Here is a 15085-nt window from a genome sequence, read left to right as displayed (position 1 = left end):
AGGCAATATGTAGTGGTAACAAAAGAAGGCACGTCACAGGAAGAAATGCCACGGCCCATAATGATTATACGCTTGGCATCAGGCGCGTGCGAAATACGCGTAATTTTTGTTGCCGGTCAAATATGGGAAATTTCACATTTATGCGTAATGTAAGTCCAACAATTCTGTGCTCTTTTTCAGTGTGAAACGCGTCCTCGACTCAGTTTTTCACACAAGGACGCAGTTTGTGTTCAAACAATTACATGAACAACACGTGTCGCAAACAGTAGCCATTCGCGTTGTGGTTGTTCGTTTAGTTCCTGCACTTCTGTGCTATAATTTTCCAGCGAATTAATACTTGGCGTACTGCCATAATGTCAGGAATTTTGTGTAACAAATGCAACACAAAATGCCTAAAGTTACATGAATTACGCACTGAGCTACTAGTTTTACAGTCAAAACTAAAATATGCATTCTTCAGCTGTTATCGATTACACTTTAAACTCATCAAATTGATATCTGAGATAAAATTTAAAGTCAAAGGCAATGAGAAACATCAAAGAGGCGGACCATGAGGTGTGAAATATTGCAATGGTTATTTGCGTGATTACGCACTGCCTAGATAAAATTATGTCTTTTTCCGTGCTCGAAAGCATCTACTTAAATGCACGAGAGCTATACAAAAATTAAAGTTAGAAATTTGAAAAGAACGTGTTAGGTTTCATCTGTAGTCTTTCTAAACCACACATAGGTATATTCTGTTGTTAAAGGGGTAATTGGGCGTATATATGGTTCAATGTGATATTTTTAAACAAAATGATGCACTTACTAGATACATTTCACTACCATGGGACAAGTCAGGAAACTTAACCTGCAATGATGTAACATTTCATCAACATTTTCGGATTACGTAGGTTGAACCAAAGGCACAGTCATTTTACAACAAAATTGTTAAAGTTCTTATAATATACTGTTGGTAGCTTATTTTGCACCAACATTTTTGGATTGCACTTGTGCTGTTTCAAGTTCGCACCAAAATGTAGACTTCCCAAAAAGTGTAAAAAGTAGATTTTGTACTGATCAGTTCATGTACTTTTCAAACAGTATAAAGATTAGTATGAAATTACACTAGCAACAGTGCAATTTAAGCAGTTCACAAATGTGGTGAATGGTACTATCTGTATATCCAGCGTGAACTTGGTGTGTTCTCGTTTTAGAATGTCCTGATGTCTTCAATTCCACAATTTCCAAATGATTATTCATGAATGTGTTTCTATTAAGGATGTGTGTGGTGGCAGTGAGGCTAGCTGCTGTACATTTTGTTAGGCATGCACCAATATACTCAATGTTATTTTGTTTTATCACTAGCCAAGGTGAAAGGAACAGTGGACTCCTTTAAGTCGAGCATTTGTAATGTGGCAGAAGCCTCTCAACCCGCAGGTGCTATACAGAGATTTTTCTAACAAGGGATCAATTAAGACCAGATCACAGAGAGCGGGACATGACAGAGTCAAAGTCAAATAATCTTTATTCGGTTTACATAAAACCATTAAAGATAACACCATACAGGCTTCAGAATCAGAACCGGCCAGGGTACAAGATAAGAGGGGGTTTACTAGAGCGTCCCTTTGTCTAATCCTGCTCACCAAACCCCCAAACGCTTTATGTTATGCTTCGTGGCCGCAAATTCCCACGTGTCCCAATCCCTGTTAAACAGTGATTCCCCCTCTCTTTCAGGGTGTTTTTATAATACAACCATGCTCTTATCTCCAGAGGGTCTTTAGGGGAAGCAGAAAGCGCCCTCCTCAGCCGGCGAGTGACCGACGAACAGGGACTGTCAAACCAAGGCGGGCACTCCTGCTTGCGCCTGTATGGCTTCAACAGATGGTACCTGATACAAAACAAAGGTCTCCATAGTGGGCCAACGAGTCACCACTACTCTCATATCTCAGACGCCCTTGAAAAATCTCCTGGTGGTTCCTTAAAAGTAAGCCAACAGGAAACTCCTCTGTCCATAATTCCGCCCTGCCTCCGTTGCCCTTTAGGTGAAAGGCTAAAATTACGGACAAATGCCGTCCGTTAAAGCTTTCATCACGGACAACGGACAGCAGGGCGAAATTACGGACAGTCCGTGAAATTTACGGACGGGTGGTCACCCTAGAGTGTCTGAAACCTGTGACTTAGGCGGTGCTGCATAATATCATGCGATACTTCTTAAACAGGTAACCAACATGCATGAATCCAGGCACTGGTCCGGGAGTGGCAGAGGGGCGGGGCTTACCTAAATAAACACACCTGCGTGTCAGATTCCCCGGTGACTGGGAGCGGTCTGAGATACGCTTCATCAGGGTGATAACCAGGTAGGCATCAGACACATGTGAGCAGAGGAGGGGGCGGTGGGGGGTCACAGAGGCATCGGCAGCTGGCAGACGGTCCCATTATACACACAGAGGTGACAGAAGTCATCTCTGGCACACCCCGGAACATCGCAGAGACAAAAAAGAGGTTGTAGACCTGAACATTCCACAGGAAGATCATTTTCATGCCAGGACGCTACTGTGCAATGAAGACAAAATACAGATGGAATTTACAATTCTAACACATTGTAAATCAGTTCTAGAATTATTGTCTGTCCTTCCTGTTCAGAGACCCTCTCAGGCTCACCCTTTTCCCTCTGAAAATAAAATAAAAATATTTATGTATGGGCTGAGCATTGTAAGTGTACAGAAAAGACTATCCCAACAAACTAGGGAAAGGATCATCTACATGTTACAAGAGAAACAGTCCTCCATTTCCCAGTCGTTTCTCTTTTAACCTGCTGGCTAGGACATATGGGGTCCTGGCGTATGAAAGAAAACGTATTTCATGCTACGGTGCGCCCTCCTCTGCTGCAAGTTGCTAACCATTCTTAGCCCATGCAATGTAGAAAATTCAAGCGCACGCCGCAAAACTCCCGGCAGGGAGGGCAAGTGTGTTTTTATTTTGAATTTTAAACCAAAACACGAGAGTGCCTAGTTTTAGAGGGCAGACACGAAATTATCGATAGTGGTGCAGGCCTCCCACACTGCCGTCCACCTCTCCTTCAAACCTGCCCGTGAGCCAGTAACTTGTAAGTGAACTTCTGCTTTTCCTTAGGATAACTATTCTGTTTAGATTGTGTTCTTTGTAAGTTGCAAAAATGGGTGCCAAGTTTATTGATCCCTGGTGCTTATCCCAAACATTACTGGTAGGCACTACAGCAGAATCTAAACTCTAAAGTGTTTTATGGTTAAAGCTTATTCCAGTCGGCGTGCCTGCCCTCAGCCATCCTTCCGAGGATATCAAATCATTTTAACCAACTTGCATGTACTAATCATGGTTGCAACATGGGGTTCAGTGTTAAGCGCTTAAATAAGCACTACTAAACATTTTCACTGCCATGCTGTCTATGGGTGCAAGCCTTTAACTCCAAGGCGTCCTGAAGCATAGCTCTCTTGTCATTGGCACCTGCGGTCTCTTTTAAGTAACCTGAGAGACAGCTCAAGTATCTGATTGTTTATTTAAATGCGTGTCTCTATTGTTTCCGAGATTTCCTGGTTTGAGAAGAAATGGCTCCATCTGTACACCCTGCAGTAGGGAGACAGTCACATCAATCACTGCTTACTGGCAGCCTCTTGTTGAAGAGCCCGGTCTTGTGCTTCTTCCTGAAGACGGTGAGGGAGTGTGTGGTTTGAAGGTGGAGGGGGGCATCCGTCCAAGCCTTGGCGGTGAGGTAGGAGAAGGAATGGCCTCCGCAGGTTGATCAGAGTTCTCTGGCGGGTTGGTGGAGGGTCAGACAGTGGTTAATGTGTTTGAGTTGGATGTTGTGGAGGGCTTTGAAGGCGAGGGTCAGAACCTTGAAATCGCGTCTCTTATGCAGAGGCAGTCAGTGTAGGCTTCTGGGGTGATGTTGGTGCGTTTAGGAGGATCTAGGATGAGTCTTGCTATGGAGTTCTGTATAGTTTGGGGACGGTAGAAGAGTTGGGCGGTGACTGCGACTTACTGTGCGTTTCGTAGTCAAGTCTATTGGTAATTAGGGTTTGGGTTACCGTTCTTCGGCCATCGACAGAGACCCATCTGAAAATCTTTCGTAGCATGCAGAGGAAGCAGGAGGCGGCAACTGTGTTTATCTGTCATTTGAAGGCAAGTTTGCTATCTTTGATGATGCTGAGGTTGCGGGCGTGGTCCATTAGGCTCGGGGGTTACCCTAGGGCAGAAGGCCACCAGATGTTGTCCCAGGGGGATGCGTTGTTTCCGAAAATTATCCCTTCTGTCTTGTCCGCGTTCAGTTTCAAGCAGTTGGTTCTCATCCACGTTGCTCATGGCATTGCAGAAGTTGGCTCCTGGAATGGCGTGGTCCTCAGAGAGTGGGAGGATAAGTTGCGTGTCCTCAGCCTATGAGATGATTTTGAGTCTGTGGGTGCGGACGATGTATGCCACTGGCGTAATGTAGGTGTTGAAAAGAGTGGGGTTGAGAGAGGACCCCTGGGGAACACTGCATATGATTTTTTTGGGTTCTGAGGTGAAATGAAGTAAACAGATTCTTTGGGTGCATTTTGTAAGGAAGGCGTGGATCCATTTGAGGGCATTGCTCTGAATTCCAAAGTTGGGGAGTCTGGTTATGAGGGCGTGGTGAGAAAAGGTGCTGAAGGCCGCTGAGAGGTCGAGGAGGGTTAGGGCTACTTTTTATCCGCGGTCGAGGAGGGCTCTGATGTTGTCCATTGCAGCAATCAAGGTGGTTTTGGTGCTGTGGTTGGTGCGAAAACCTGTTTGGGAGGCATCCAATATATTATGTTTTTATCGGTGTTCGGAGGGATGTTGTTTGATGCCGTTTTCTAGGATTTTGCCAGGGAAAGGTAGCAGCGAGATCAGGAGTTAGTTCTTGAGTTCGCTGGGGTCAGAGGACAGATTTCTCAGGAGCAGTTTTACCTCGGCATACTTCCAGGCATCAGAAATTGTGGCCTTCGTGATGGAGGCGTTGAGGATGGGAGTGAGGGTTCTGCTGATCTCTCTTTTTCTCAGGTTGAAGATGTAGTGGGGGTGCAGTTCCTCGGGTGATCCGGAGTGTGTCGTGCTCATGATGGCTGATGTTTCCTACGTCATTAGCGGCTTCCAGATGGTGATCATGTGGCTATGGGTTTCATCAGTCAGAGTTAGAAGGTGTTTGAGACTGGCCAATTGGGCAGTGGCGGTTCCTCCGCTATGGCGGAGGAACATCACCCCCGCCAACAGCAGCAGCTGCAAACCTTTTACTACAAAATGATAATACACTATGTTTATTATCGTTTTGTAGTAAAAGGGGCAGGGCATTGGGTGATGACAGCCATGGAGGGGATTGCACAGAGCACTCCTCTCAGTGTGCATGTATGTTTGGCCGACCGTCTCAGGCCGGCCAAACACACATGGACACTGTGCTCCCTCCAGCCCAGCACTGTGTTGCCGGGCTGGAGAGAGTGGGCAATGGCTCCCAGTCTGCCTGGGAGCGCCCTGGCTGGGCGCTCCCAGCCAATCCTAACGCTGCTCTGAACAGCACCAAGATAGGCTGCAGGGCAGGCTGGGAACCTGTGCCTGCAGCCTGCAGGAGAGGAGCGGCGCGGTGGTGGTGGCGGCAAGCAAAGGAAAGTGTATTCTTTTAAATTAAATGAATCCCCCCCTTCACACAATGCCCCACCCCTTCAAAGCCCCAGGAGCTGCTTCTGCGGTTGGGGGGCAAAGTTGGTGTAGATGGCTGCTATTATATCATGAAAGTAGACTGCCAGAGACTTGCAAAAGGCCTCTGAGGGTTTAATTGTGTTCTCGTTGGCTGCAGGGCAGAACTCTCTCACGATGCTGAAAAGCTCCTTGGAGCGGTTGGTGCTCTTCTCAGTGCAGCTGATAAGGGTGTCCTTGTTTGCTTCCTGAGGTGATGATGATATTTGCTGAGGGCAGCTGTGAAGCAGGCACGGTCTGATAGGTTTTTGCTAGTACGCTGTCGCCTTTCTAGTTGTTTGCATTCTTTCTTCAGAGGGCAGAGTTCAGTGTGAACCAGCCGGCTGACTTGCTGGATCTTCTGGTGTTGGAATTTCTTGTGTGGGTGATTTCGTCAGCACAGTTGAGGACCCAGTCAGAGAAATTGCGGGCGTCTTGCTCAATGGTGCCAGTGGCTTTGGGTCTGTTGGTATTGAGCACGCTGGTCCATTGGGTCTCAGTGATTTTTCCCCACCTGTGGTCAGGGGGGCAGGTGGTGTGGAAGAGAGTTCCGGAGTGCTTGTTATGGTGAAGTGTATGATGTAGTGGTCGATCCATGTTAGCTCCATCTTGTGGGAGAATTTAATCCTGTTGCTGGTAGTGAAAATGGGGTCCAGGGAGTGTCCTGCGTTGTGAGTGGGGCTTGTGACCAGTTGCTGGAGTCTGATGTTGTTTAGGTTGTCCAAGAGGTTGGTGGAGTTACAGTCGTTGGGGTCATCGAGGTGGAATTTGAGGTTCCACAGGAGGACATAATATCTGGAGTCGATGGCCAGGGGGAGATGAACTCAGCAATCGCCTCGCAGAAGACGGGGTGGGGCATAGGAGTCTGTACGCGAGGGTTCCTAGGTTGGTGGTTTGTGCGTCCGATCAAATTTGGAAGTTAAGGTGTTCTATGATGGAGGGTGGATAGTCCTCAGTGGTGGTGCATAGGAGGCTGCCCTTTCAGATGATGGCAATGTCTCTGTGGATCAGTTAGTAGCCTTGGGGGACTGCACAGGTGATGCCGGGAGCTGATGTGGGGTGAGCCAGGTTTCTGTGATGAACATCACGTCTGGTTGGAGAGTGGTTATCGTGTCCCAGACTTCTGTGGCGTGTTTGCAGAGTGATCTTACGTTGAGTAGGAGGCAGTGGAGTTGTTTCTTGCGATGAGTGGTTGGTGGTGAAACTTAGGTGTTGCAGGTGAAGTGGCACTGGTGGCAAGCAAAAGGTTCTACCATGGTCCGGGGAGATGCGCTGAAGCAGTTGCATAGTTCGGAGGCAGAGTATCGGCAGGTGGTAGGAGAGCCAGGGTTCCTGGTGGTGGGGGGCAGTCCAGGAGTGGATGGGTGCAGACAGGCTTGCCTTTGGCCACTGGGGGTGCCAGCTGCGCAGCCGTGCTGCAACCTCCATTAAGTAGGTCGTGGGGAGGGTTGCTGGGTGGCAGTGGGCGGCAGAGTGGGAGAAAACGGCGGGAAACAGCAGGGCGATGCAGGGCACACAAGCACGATTAAGAGGCTAAGACAAAACACAACTAAGTGGCACAACAACAATAACTGCGACAACTATGGCAATAAATCAGGAAAAAATACTCAAAAAGACTAAAAGAAAGTTTACAGCTAATGCACAAGAATACTCAAGGCTAACAGAAGGGTTACCAGAAGACAGACAATTGAGCTCTCTGTAGGGATACTTAAGTGCTTTTAACAGGGCTTCAGGGCGGTGGAGGGAGGCAGCCAGAAGGCGTGGGTGAGCTGGCGTGGGGACCTGCTCAATAGGATCGTGCTGCGGCCTCCATTAACTAGGTCCTGGGAAGGGAGGGGTGCTGGGTGGCGGAGGGTGAGCTGACGGCAGGACAGGAGAAAATGACCTCAAACAGCAGAAGCGATGGGGGCACACAAGCACGATTAAAAGGCTAAAACAAAACACAGCTAAGTGGCACAACAACAATACCTGTGACAGCTGTGGCAATTAATCATTAAAAAGGCTATAAATCAGGGAAAAATGCTCAAGAAGACTTAAAAAAAAGTTTACAGCTAATGCACAAGGATACATGAGGCTAACAGAATAGCTCCCAGGAGGCAGACAATAGAGCTGTCAGTAGGGGTACTGAGACACTTTAACAGAGCTTAAGGGCGGTGGAGGGAGGCAGCCAGACGGAGTGGGGGGGCTGGCGTGGGGACCTGCTCAACTGGGATGGGGACCTGCTGTGGCTAAATAACCAGGCAGGCAGCAAGACAAGTCAAGAGTCATAAAGTATGTTAATTGTGGTCGGCACAGTGTGTTGCCAGGATTGTGTACATGTGTGTATGTCTTTAGTGTGTGAGCAAAATGCCATGTCTGTGTATGCATGTGAATTACCATTTGTGTAGCCAAATGTAAATCTTGTGTTTGAATTTATCATGTACACACACTATATGTGCAGAAATATGATGTTTGTTGCCATGAGTGTGTCTTTATTATATCCTACATTTCCACTAAACTGATTAAGTTAGGAACTATTACATTATGTGTTCCCAGCCAAGCAGGATTAATGTTTGATTGGAAAACGCCTTTTGTTGAACGCCCATGCCTGTCCTCCCTTCCCCGCCCTACAATCCTCTCTTCTCAGGAACGGTGAAAAGTGCAGGATCCCTTTAGCCAGGCTTATTATTTAATTGCACTTTGCATTGCTCGCTCCTCATCTCTTTCGAAGCAGGCTTATGTTTGGAGCTCTTTTTTTCACAACCACCAGCCTGTTTAATCTGTGGAGTCCAGAGTCTAAATTTAACTCGAGCAAGATTAGGGATGACTAGTTATGTTATGTTATAAAACTTATAGAGCGCATAGTTACCCAAAGGCCTCCCAGCGCTACAACAAATCTTCCATAACAAAATCATACGGCAGAGATCAATAAAGCCATGTTTTCAGTAACTGATGGAAAGAATATTCATGGTCGGTTTGCCGTACAGACAAAGGTAGCGAATTCCACAGTTTAGCGCCAAGGTAGGACATAGATCTACCGCCCCATCTGGCCTTTTTTACTGAGGGAATTGCTGCTAAGGCTGCTGAAGAAGACCTAAGATGTCGGATAGGCTTGTGAAAGGTGGCCAAGGTTCGCAGATATGGGGGCCCCTTTAGCATATAGAGCTCTGTGAACTTTATTGGTTACTCCGATGGGAGCCAGTGCAGAGCTGAAAGTGCTGAGTTAACTGATTCATGCCTGGGTATATTGAAAAGCAGTCGGGCAGAAGTGTTCTGTACCACTTGCAGTTTCTTTTTCACATAATTTGGATCCCCAAGGAATGGGGCATTCCCATAATCTAGGCACGAGATGATTAATGCCTGGATAATTGTCTCTTCTCATTAAAAGGGAGAATTTTAAACACCTTTCTGAGGAGTCTAAATATGCCAAAACAAATGGCAGATATTTTCTTCGCCTGATGATCCATGGACAACCACGGGTCAAACACGCATAGCATCAGCGCAGCATCACCCCCACCTCAGCATCACTCAGCAGAAAACCTCCACCTCAGCTCCACCTTGTTCCAGCACCGCCTCAGCATCAGCGCAGCACCACCTAACCACCACTGCAGCACCACCTCAGCATTAATCAGCACCACCTCAGCACCACTGCAACACAGCACCACTTCAAAACCAAAGCTATAATAAACAAGTACTAGAACAGGCTGGAAGAATTTGCCAGTATTGCAAGGACAAAAAAAAACTAGGAGACATTTTTCATGTTAATTATTTTTTAATAGGGTCGTTCAGTTGTACATAATATCTTCTTGGTTATATTTAAGGTAACAAAATTGCTTATAACACTTTTTATTATAACTTTTCGACATGCTGCACAGCAGCCACGCTGTGTACAACATAGCTTAAAGACATTGGCAAAGCCAATAGGTCTGGCTAAACACTGTTAAGGTCTCAAAGGCGGGGCCTGTTGGCTATGCTAATGCTTGTTTTTTTATGGCCACTGTACAGGCCTACGAGACAAAGGCAATTTATTTTTAAATTTATTGGATCTCATTATGGTACTCTATTTGAAGTATTGTCTTTAGATAGTATTGAAGATTACGCTTGAAACAGAACTTATCTGCCTAGAAATGAGCATCCCTTCTTTATGTTCTAGGGCTTTTGGTGCAACCTTAAGTTTCTTTTTTAGCAACACACAAGCTGCACCAAACAATTTATTGTCCTAAATTCGGCTTGGCATTTACAATGTGACTAAGGGCCCTTAATGTAACTATTTGTAGTTTTGTGCAAAATGGCTAAATATAAAATAGTACTGTGTGTAGCTATGAATGAAGTTGATAAGACACAATTTGAATTTAAATTATTGTTAAGTGAGGCCATTAATGATATTAATGGTCTGCTGTCCCTATTTTATAAGTGTCTTTATGCCATTTACTACATATTTTTGCGCGCACTGCCAACTTGTAAACCTACTGGACTTTTAAATCTCCATTTTAATGCATGAGTATATGCAAATTAGCTTGGTACCTATTCTCCTGCATGTGATTATTGGGGCTGGGAAGGTATCTCTTAGGATGAAATTGATTGTGTAAAACAGATGTTGTAAATTAACATAACGTGTTCTTTGATGATGGATATAGGGGAAGGATGATTACCAATTTATGATGCATTTTTTGAGAAAAAGGTTACTTTCTGTTGTTTTAATGCATTGTAAACATCACCTAACCGTTTGTTTTTTTGGAAATAAAATGACGTAGCTCTATAATTTATAAAATGATTTATAAATATCCTATGAATCTTATATGTGTTCGTCACAAATAAACTATAAACAAAAAAAGAACACAGCCATAACATTGTTTTATGGGTAGTTTTTAGGTGTGGCAAAGACAGCCTCTTGCTTCGTACAGATTGACACTGGACTTTGGGTAATAAGGTCGTTTTGGTCAGCCCCATTCAGCCATTTCTTTGAATCACTCACATCTTGGACCAGCCCAGAAGATGACTGCTGTCTCACCATCACGCTATTGGGTAATTGATGCAGTATTCCGTCTCCTGGGGTGTGCTTCCATTGCAAAGCATGAGGTGCATTTTTTTCAGAATTTGGCAGTATCTGCTTGTTTAACTCAGAGTTTCTCTTAATAAGGCTTTCCCATAAAAAAGCAACACGTTCTTCATTAAAACTCTTCATTAAACTGAGTAACTATTTGACCTATGATGTTAATAAATACCTAAATCCTTTACATTATGTGCCATATTTTCAACGAAAATAGTTTTGTGTGGAAAAGGCCATATCTAAAATAAGAACAATTTCTTGAAAGAGCGCCCAACACAGGTTAAAGCGCTTTTGCATACTTGCTCATAGTTCAAGGACGCCTTCCTGTCTTATTTTAGCCATGACCCGACATCATTTGTTCAAACCTAAGAGAGAGAACCTTTACTGCCTGAGGGCAAACAGCATGACATTTTAGGAGCATTCCATGCTGAGTCAATGCCTCCGAGTGACAACCATTTGTTTTCGTACCGTTCACAAAGGCATTACTAAAACTTTGAAATTAGGCAATTGTTAATGAATTTAGATGACATTTGAAATATGAAAATGTTTGTTTGCCTGACATGCTTTCTGTAAAATTTCCATTTCACTCTCTTTTCTCTCTCCATTATATCTCACTTTCTGCATTTTGATTGGCTGTTGCTTGTTAACTTTACTGAACTTGTGTTGGCAATGTCGCATTTGCCTGTTGTTACATATTGCCTTTGCATGTGTATTAACGAGAGTGAATTTAAGCCACTAACTTGTACTTCGGCCAGCTCTTCTTCTAATAATATCATTAATAATATCTTGATCTCACCCAATACGTGCAGATATTATTATTTTTTACAACATCACAAAACAAAATAAAATGATGAAACTTTTCAAACACTTGCCCCCAGTCACAGATCTGGGGTTAATCTATCGTTATTTTGCTCGTTACGTCACCCCAGTTTAGACCCAGCCTTATGCAAATCAGTCTTGACCTTGTCCCCCATGGGAACAGTCCAGCCTGAACTGCCAGGCCAGGTCCTCCCTGGACAGGAAACAAGCATCCTGGGACCAGTTTCAGGGTATCACCCTTCATCAGCCAGGCTAGCTTGAATCCAGTGGTGCAGTGAGCAAGGGACCCACGTCTGTGCATACCCTAACCACGTAGGGTGCACAAGGCAACATCACAAAACAAAATAAAATGATGGATGGAGTGTTGAAACTTTTCCAACAACTAAACCCCAGTCACAGATTTGGGTTTAAGCCATTGTTACGTTGCTCGCTACGTCACCCCAGTTTGGACCCAACCCTATGCAAATCAGTCTTGACCCAGTCCCCCATGGGAACAGTCCAGCCCGAACTGCAAGGCCAGGTCCGAGCTGGACAGGAAACAAGCATCCTGGGACATGTTTCAGGGTATCACCCTTCATCAGCCAGGCTAGCTTGAATCCAGTGGTGCAGCGAGCAAGAGGCCCACGTCTGGGCCTACCTGAGCCACGTAGGACGCACAAGACAACATCATAAAATAAAATAAAATGATGAGCAGAGTGTTGAAACTTTTCAAACACTCACACCCTGTCACAGATTTTTACTTATACACCTTGGAGTATACTCCATATTGTAATACGTTTTCAGTAATACGTGTGCAGGTAAAGCAATAAAAACATACATTCATGTAGCTTCATCCTATTAAACATTTATAAGCCCAAGGGAGACAAAACAGCTGCCCCATTATATTGGCTGTTTCGCCAGTTCCTGTCATTTTGATCGTAAGAACTTGTTTGTATGTAACTATTTGTTTTATGTGCCAATTGTAATTACTCCAAAATGAATGTTAATTTATGATACTTAACTCACTGAGCTTTCTTTTTTCCAAATTGCTCTTTTCTCCCAATCAAGTCATGTCGCATCATATATGCAATACAAGATTAAGGCTTGAAACAATGCACATGAATATAATAACTGTGGCCCTATGAGCAAAAAAAGGTAGCCATAAAAATTAGATCAGTAAATTAAAAAATGTTGCCTTCCTCCGCTCCCTTCAGGGAGACTGTATTATACTGTGTGCGCATCATATAGTTGTGGGACATCAGTGAGGCTTGGTAGTCGTGGTTGCGTGTAGTGCCTATTAGATGGCCAACTTGGATGATGCAGGCTTTCCACTGTCTTTGGATCATTTGAGGACCCCCAGCATATGTTCATCCCAGGCAATGATTAAAGGAGTGGGCGACCTTTGAACTATGATGGGAGGTCAACTGAATTGGCATCAAGGGCCGCTAAGAATCCCTCCCACCAAACTCACTGAGCTTTCTTGATGGTGTGGAGGAGAGTTGGAGAAGCAACATGTATTGCTGGAGGCGAACAGCACATCTTAGTACAGTTGTTTGTTCAACTACTGACCTGTTACTGCTTCAGTGATATGTCCATTTTGGCTTTAATTTTTCAAACATAGGCAGACACGGTTTGAGAAAGACAATAGTGCTTGTTTGATGTGCCAGTGTACGGAGATAGCATTTGGGCATTCCGCGCCTTTACATGCATTACCACATTAAAGCCAGACCAGTTTGCCAATACTTGTTATTCCTTATTTCAAACATGTTATAGGCATTAGTTAACTTAAACCATAAAGAACTTTTAATATATTATAGAATTCTTGAAGAATAATGTCGATTTTTTTAACATGCCTGAATGTATGGTACCTCTATTAGGGAGAGCAGCTAATGACTAACACATAAAACAATAACTTTGTAAAATGATGCCAATGCTTATGGTATCAAAGGCTCGGCCATTGTAGAAAAAAAAAGCTTGGTAATCTGTATGGTTCATATGACTTTACTCCCAACATGATTTGAACCACACAACCTAACATGTAAAGTTGTTTGAACTACTAAAGCAAGCACCATTTGTTTGTTTATTATGTATTAATGCATGCGGTTTTATGTAGTGTGGATATTACACGTAGACTTACAAGCTGTAAATACATCAGATCAAAGGTCACAAAACTATAAGCTATAAAAGGTGGTGCCTCAATAGGCCCTGCTGCTAGTTTAGTAAGTGCTGACAAAGCCAGCATGTTTGGCTCTTGAATAGTGTATGTAAACAGAGACACAGAATGTGTATGAAAACATCCACACCAAGCAGACACCTACACAAAGACATACAGGAATATATGCACACAGATCAACAGACCAACAATCATGCAGGCAAATAAACATAAAGGCAACATTGTACATATATCAACCCATACACATATGGCCCAAGAAAGGCTTCCACACATGCCGATAAATATTCATAAGATTACCTATTCGAAGAGACAACCACTGAATATACAATACACATACAATAATGAAGGCAGCCCTACAGATATAAAGACACAGGTACACTGATCAAAAGGCATACAGGCAGTAAGGTGCGCAAAATGTTTCGCAGCCTTAGCAAAGGTCTGTCAAAAACTTTGAAAGATATCAGATTGTTTGGTTTTCAGCTCTGCTTCCACCTGAACAGTTTATGCCACACAAACCTTTATTTGTGAGTTACAAACACGTTCTTCATAAACTATACTTCCCAGAAAACATTCTGGTTTTCCTTTGCAATTCCAAAATTGAAGAGATTCGCCCTTACATGCCAAAAAGGGACAGGGTGGATTATGCCAAAATCAAGCAAACTCTATTTTGTGCAGCCTTTTGTGTAGCCTAACTTGTATATGCATCTCAATGTTCTAGGCCACATGCTTAAGTATGATGCACTAAATAATAAAATATAGTGAACGTGTCTACCACAATAAAACCATTATAAACCAAATGGTTTTTATTGTGGTAGACGTGTTCACTGTATTTTTATTATTTAGTGCATCCTAATAAAGCCTGGGGCAGACAACATTGGGGTACATTTAGAAGTAAGGCTGCACAAAAGGGAGTTTGTTTGATTGTGGCGTTTTCTGAGCATAGAGTGACGCAAATGAAAAACCAGCAAAGAAAAATCCTGCAAACATTTATGATTGTTAAGTGTTAGACCTGTTACCCTTACTGTGGTCTTCCCCCAAACATTTTGCCTTCATCCCTCCTATTTTTCAGAATTTGTTTTTGTTCGTCTTAGGACTTTGTGCACTTTACCCCTGCTAACCAGTGCTTGTGCTGCATTCCTGAAACATGGTAAAATGGGCTTACACCTAAATTGCATATTTATCTGATTTGCAAGTCCATAGTAAAGTGGTATGGTATATGCTAAGGGCCTGTAAAGTGAATGCTAGTAGTGGGCCTGCAGCACTTATTGCATCCTGTTCATAGGCCACTTACAAGGTGTGAGTGGCAGTTGCCCTTTGTATATTTCTCGCAGACAGTCACACATTGGAGGGACTAGGTGTGCCTGGATGGGCCATCTCAGGTAGGATGGGGGGAAGAGCTG

At 44.0% G+C, this 15085-nt stretch overlaps 1 protein-coding gene across 1 annotated transcript in view; it reads left to right on the top strand.

Moving 5' to 3' along the window:
- Positions 1 to 15085, top strand: part of LOC138283868 (uncharacterized) — a 136580-nt gene that overhangs the window by 826 nt on the left and 120669 nt on the right. The gene's annotated exons all lie outside the window — the stretch shown is intronic.

Source organism: Pleurodeles waltl, chromosome 3_1, assembly GCF_031143425.1.
Source record: "Pleurodeles waltl isolate 20211129_DDA chromosome 3_1, aPleWal1.hap1.20221129, whole genome shotgun sequence".
Lineage (NCBI taxonomy): Eukaryota > Metazoa > Chordata > Amphibia > Caudata > Salamandridae > Pleurodeles > Pleurodeles waltl.
Note: the sequence above shows the minus strand (reverse complement) of the source record. Positions and strands in the feature narration are given on the sequence as shown.